Below are 6,446 nucleotides of genomic sequence, written 5' to 3'. Positions count from 1 at the left end.
ATATTTACCACGGTATGAACACCAGTACGAACCACCTGATGGTTAGGCATGAAAGCAGCCCCTGAAAACTCAGACTTGGAGTAAATGCACTTCTTGGTTGTCTCTAAAAATTGGGTCATGGAATCCAAAGGGTTTAGGCAGAAATGAGGCAAAATTTTCTCTCTTATACCTTTGTGATTATTTGGAACTCCCTCAAATGGTCCAAGTACTGGATATATATGAAGCATAATAAGTGCTGCTTGATGTCTGCAGATTGCTTATTGGCTCAATGTCATCCACTGGCCTTACGACCCTCCTCTTTTACACAATATTAGAGAACCATTTCTATTTTAATGTGGACCAGACTGAAGGAACAAAAGACCCTTAGTTGTCATGTCTCAACTAAGTTCCTAGTGCCTGGATCTCAGAGCACAAATTTGCCTTAATTTGGTTGACAAAAGGTGAAAGAAATGGTGTGACTGGGAGAGAGGAGTGGAGTAGGGGGGTGGGGGGGGGGGGGGGAAAGGGGCAAAGACACAGCAAGGAGAAGATGAGGTTCCAAGTCCTATGCAATGTTAGAGGCAGCTGCCTCGCGACCTGATAATCTTCCAGTTAGCTCTTCAGCTTTGGATAATGACAGCCACAACTGCTGGAACTTTAGTTTGGCAGTAAACACAACCAACCATTTCTGATTCAGAAATGAAGGTTAAATTAATTTGCTGGATGCTTTGCTTGAATAGCTTTCTTAACAATAGTCTAGAGATCTTGCTTCTGTTTACCATTAACATTGTTCCAGACTTCTGTTGCCTTGTATGCCTTGGCATAAACTCTGAACAGTGTCACAATAACTTCCAGGTTATAATCCCTTGTTCTGAAGATAGTTTTTTGTCTGATCTATCAAATCCTTAAATAATCTGGTTAGCATAATGGTTAATACAACACTATTACAGCACCAGTGACCTGGGTTCAAATCCTGCTCTATCTCTAATAAGTTTGTATGTTCTTTCTGTGTCCACATGAGTTTCTTCCAGGTGCTCCGGTTTCCTCTCACATTTCAAAAGATGTGTGGGTTGGTAGGTTAATTGGTCGCATGGGTGTATTTGGGCATCGTGGATTCATGGGCTGGAAGGGCCTGTTACCGTGCTGTATCTCCAAAAAAGAATCAGCAGGCCAAACAGCATCAGAGGGAGAAAAAGAATGGTCAATGTTTTAGGCCAGAACTATTGTCAAGACTGAGAGCGCAGAGGGGAGATATAATGTGGGCAGGGTGGGAGGTGTTAAACTGGAGACAGTGGGGTTTGATGTACCAGGGAGGAGTGAAGGATGATGGACAAGGGCAGTTGATTGACAGGTGTCAGAAAAAGGGTGGGAGAGAGAAGAGGAAACAAAGAGTCAGGTGGAAAATTACCAATGTTTTGGGCTTGAGCCCCTAGACAAAGGACTCATGCCTGAAGCATTGGTTACCCTTTACTTCCTGTAGAAGCTGCATGATCTGCTAAGTTTCTCCAGCACGTTTGTGGCCATTGCACTCAACCCAAGCGCCTGCAAACTTTCTTGCTTAACAGTTGAAAGATGATACAGGTAGAGCAGAGTGAGGTGTGGAAGTAAGGGCTGGAATCTGATAAGAGGAGAAAACAATAATATATTTGAATCTCCCGAAGGACACCCCCAAGAATACAAGCCTAGGCTATGACATCAGCTTTCAAAATGTAACAGTGTTATTCCTGGGGGATCAGATAGAACATTGAGGACAATGCCAATTTGATTGTTTTGAACTGGTTTTCCCCACAACAGGTGAAAGATCTGATGCCCAGCAGAGTCAGATGTGTACACTTTAAATCAGAGTTCTATGAGCACCTTTTTGGATCTGTAAAAACATAAAAATGCAGGAGGAACTCAGCAGGTCACTCAGCATCCACAGGAGATAAAGAAAGATAACCAACTTCAAAGTGTGGGCAAAAAGCAGGCTTGTGCCTGAAGAAAAAGGCTGGGGGGAGGAGGGAAGAAAGGGCAGGGGTTGGGGTGGAGCACAGGCCCACAGACAAAAGTGCTAATTGGACATGGATAAGAGGACAGGACAGGAGAGGAAAGGTGAGGATTGATGGGGGTGGGGGGGTGGGGGGGGGGGGGAGGCTCTGTGAATGCAGAGCTGGAGGAAGGGAGAGATAAGAATAGAGGAAGTGGTAAGAAAGGGTGGGGGAAGGGGGGGGGGGACATAGAAACAGGAGAAGTTGATGTCAATGTCATCTGATTGGAGGGTGCCCAGACAGAAGATGAGGTGTTGTTCCTCCAATATGCTCAGTCTGGCAGTGCATGAGATCATGGGCAGATATTTCAGGATGGGAATGTGATGGGGAATTAAAATGGGTAGCCACTAGGAGATCCACGTTATTGCAGTGAACAAAGAGAAGGTGCTTAGTGGAGTGATCTCCCAGTCTGCAACCAGACTCTCTGATGTAGAGAGCACAATGGAAGCACTGGATGCAGTAGACGATCCCTGCATGTTCACGTGAAGTGTTGGTCCTCTCTGCATGAGGGAGGAGAAGGAATGGGTGCAAGTATAGCATTTCTTGCATTCATGGGGTAGATACCAAGGGGGCAATTGGTGGGAATGGAGGAATGGATGGGGGAGGGAGTGATCCCTGCATAAGGTAGAGAGGGAGGAGAGGTGAGGTGTCTGGTGGTGGTGGAAATGGCAGAGGATGTGAAGGCTGGTGGGTAAAGACAAGGGTGGAGGGGGCCAGGGCAGATGTGCGGGCAATAAAGGATATGTGGGTGAGGGCTGAGCTAATGGTAGCAGAGGGGAAGCCATATATTTTGAAGGAGGAACCTCGGATGATCTCATGGAAGGTTGGTGCCTGTGGTTTGATTTGCCTCAGCTCACTCCCAATGTTCTGAGATTTGATTCTTATCATCCAGACCCTATAGTATCCTTGTGTATTGAGTGATGACGAAATCAGAGTGGCATATGATGACCAGTACTAGAAATATTCAGAGACACTCACTATATGGTAACTAATGAGTTGCCATTTCACATCAAGGCAGCAAATGACCATGAAACAGTGCCTTCTTACTAAGGGCCATCAGCTCCAAGACAGGAAAAGAAGAAGGGCGAGAGGAAAAAAATATCCATCCATTCATCCTTCCAACACTGAATCAGCAATAGCAGTTGAGTTGAGTTGTAGAAAAACAGAGGGAGAAAAGAGAGCAGAGTGAGCATCAGGTCCTTGTCAACCCCCATTTTTAGCCTTGGAGGCATCTTCTCCTTGAATCCAGTGGGGGACATCACCTGGCGGAAAGATGGAGCAGAATTACAATCTCCCAACACTTGGCAAGGAGGCAAAGTTGGTGGTGAGAATGAGGGCAGAAGAGGGTCCAATGAGGGCAGAAGAGGGTCCAATGATCAGGTGGGAGTTGCACCAGATACAAGTGGGAGCATGCATCCCACATGGAAACAGGACCTGCAAGGTCTGCGGAGCCTTTCCAGTCCTTGATGCTGCTTGCTTGAAACTTCTCTGGTCGTTCTGCTGCTTGCCAAGACTTTGTAATTGTAAAATTGTGGACGGAGGTAAGGAGAATAGTGATAGTTTGCTTCTTTGAATAGGACAACCTAAGATGAGACAGCATAACTATAAGGTGAGGGTGGTGGGCACATGGAACATGTTGCCAGACAAAGTGGTAGAAGCAGCTATGTTAGCCGCCTTTAAGAAACACTTGGATAACAAAATGAATAGGAGGGGATTAGAGGGTATGGGCCTAATGCAGGTAAGTGGGACTAAAGCAGGCTCAGTGGGTCTGTTTCTGACCTGTATGACTCTACGACTCTAAATACTCTCTCAAGGTCACTGGTGTTGTGTCAAGTGGAGCATGCTTTTGGCTGTATCCATGTTACAACAATACAATGACACATATAGAACCATTTTAACATAAAATGCTTAAGTAACATTAACAACCGTATAATTTCAACCCTCAAACAATGTCTCCACACTCTTCTCCAGCATTAGCAGAACAGTTTCATCCTCCGATTACTAAGCACTAGGTCTAAATTGTGGCTATAGAGTCAAGCAAAAGGGCTTTTTATAAGCTCGCAGTCTCCTCCTTTCCCCATTTGCTTCACCCCTCCCCCCATCTGATTCTGTTTTCAAAGTATTTTCAAAAGAAAATACAGCACTAAAGTCTGCCAGCAACTCCTTTCAAGAGGATATCAAAGGGGTTGGGTCATCGTAAACAATAGGGCCTCTTTATTCTTGCAAAACCTTAGAGATATCCTTTCTATATAAGGGATAATGGATAATAACTCTATTATGTCTTACTGGCATCCTTTTGGGTATCCACATGGGAGCAGAGCTTCCTAATCTAAAGCTGAAATCAGAGGGCAACTTTAAAGAATTAAGTTCATCAGTATTTTCATTTCTCTGATGATGTGATTGCCTGATATTTATCCTCTTCATAGGTGTCCACCAAAGAACTGAACTCTTAACATCAGGCGGGTAAGTCATCACTCCCCTCAGATGCTTCAATCAAGTTGGTTTAGGTTGATTTTCATTCCTTTCAACTTAACTTGTCCACATGTTAAAATTGCATCAAATCTTCTCAGAAGCAGACTCATCTTGCCCATGTCTATTTGACAGGCGAACGTTCAGTTAATGTCACAGATTGGAGTAAACTGCATCACAGAGAAAAGGGAAGCAGGTTCTCTGACATTTTGTCTGGCCAAAACTGAGGAAGTTCCGAAAGGGTACAGGTTGTTCTGAGAGCCTTGGACACCCAACGGCCTGAGTATAATCAGAAATGTGCCATTGGAGTGCTGAAGGAAAAAGAGAGAAATGCTCTTGTTGGGTTTCATCTCCTGTACATCTGTCAATCATTTTAATGAGTGTGAATAATTAAATTTCAAAAACTTTCTCTGACTCAGTGAGAAAGGAATGCAGTCACTTGTTACAGAATCCTCACATGATTTTCAATTACTGCTCCACTATAATACTCTAATAGTGGAAGCTGTGGAGAGGGTGCAGAGGAGATTTACCAGAATGTTGCCTGGATTGGGAAACATCTTATGAGGTAAGGGTAGCAGAGCTGGGACTTTTCTCTGGAGTAAAGAAGGATGAGAGGAGACTTGATAGAGGTCTACAAGATTGAGAGGCATAGATATGGTGGTCAGCCAGCACCTATTTCCTAGGGCAGGATCAACAAACACCAGAGGACATATAGTACAAAGTTAAGGGAAGGAAGTTTAGGGGAGACAGAGTTGTGGATGCCAGGATGGTGGGGATGGTGGTGGAGGGTGAAACATTGGGGGCTTTTAAGAGACTTAGACACTTGGATGAAAGAAAAATTGGGGTTAACGGGGTAAGGATGGTTTAGTACTTTTATTTATTAGGGTTGGCACACCTTTGAGGGCTGAAGGGCCTGTACTATGCTAAATTGTTCTATGTTCTCTGATACAAAATGTACAGCCTATTAATGGGAATCAACTGTTAACCCTTTTTCTCTCCCTTCCAATTTCTCCTTTCATCTCAGGTTCACTTCTGCAAGACGCTAACCCATACCTCTCCCTAGTGTTTGGTTGGCCAGGGAGTGAAAGCAGTGAGGCGGGGATGTGCACAGGGTGCTGTTCTCTGAATTCCAGAACATGTTAGCAGGAAGAGGCACATAGAATCCATCAGGAGTCAGGGAACAACTCCCAGTATGAGGTAAATATACCATGAAAGGTTCATGAAAGAGGTTGATGGTTAACGGAAATACTTGGGAGGAGAGGCCCGGGGCGGGTGGGGGGGGGGGGGGGGAGGTGCATGGAATTCCTTTACTCAAGCCACCCAAACCCGCTTTCAATCCAAAATCAAAATAAACCTATCCTCGCAATAATCTATCCAAAGTACACGGACGCAGATACTGATGACCTGAGCAGTGAGGCTCAGTCACCACTATTCGCACCACACCAGACTTGGACATTGCTGACGTCATTATCATCTGCTCACTTTAAGAAGGATCATCTCAGCTGAGGCCTGAAGGTGCCCGCGTTTTCTTTAACTGAGTCTATGCAGTGGCAACCTAGTAAGTCAGCTCTCATCAGTGTAGGTTTTTGCTAGCCACAAGGTCATGTGCAGAGACCTACTGGGGAGAAGATTGAACTAGCAGGTGTCCTCTCTTTTATCCAGCCACCAATACTCTGATCCTTTCAGAAGTGATACCTGGTAGATAATACCTGGATTCTGGATTAACTGCACATCCAACAAACCTCTCTCAGGTAAGAAGAATTACTTTGCTCTCTGAATACAAGTTGAATTGCCATTAAGTTGACTTCAGCTTTGACAGATGCCCATTTTCAACCAAGGGTTAGGAATAAGAGATGCGATTCTACTCATCCATTGACCATCAATGCCCTGGCAGAGGAATTACACCTCAGGTGCTGTAGGTTTCATGGCAGAATCCCTTCTTGAACAAATGTGGCAACTTATGAATGAGAT

General features: G+C 44.8%; 1 long non-coding RNA gene across 1 annotated transcript; it reads left to right on the top strand.

The window, feature by feature from the left end:
* Positions 1-4,970: 4,970 nt before the first annotated feature.
* On the top strand, positions 4,971-6,207 carry LOC138739843 (uncharacterized). Its single transcript, XR_011342473.1, has 3 exons — positions 4,971-5,040; positions 5,500-5,672; positions 6,138-6,207. It is a non-coding gene; the product is annotated as an uncharacterized lncRNA (long non-coding RNA).
* Positions 6,208-6,446: the final 239 nt, after the last annotated feature.

The sequence above is a fragment of the Narcine bancroftii genome, chromosome 7 (assembly GCF_036971445.1).
Source record: "Narcine bancroftii isolate sNarBan1 chromosome 7, sNarBan1.hap1, whole genome shotgun sequence".
Classification (NCBI taxonomy): domain Eukaryota; kingdom Metazoa; phylum Chordata; class Chondrichthyes; order Torpediniformes; family Narcinidae; genus Narcine; species Narcine bancroftii.
Note: the sequence above shows the minus strand (reverse complement) of the source record. Positions and strands in the feature narration are given on the sequence as shown.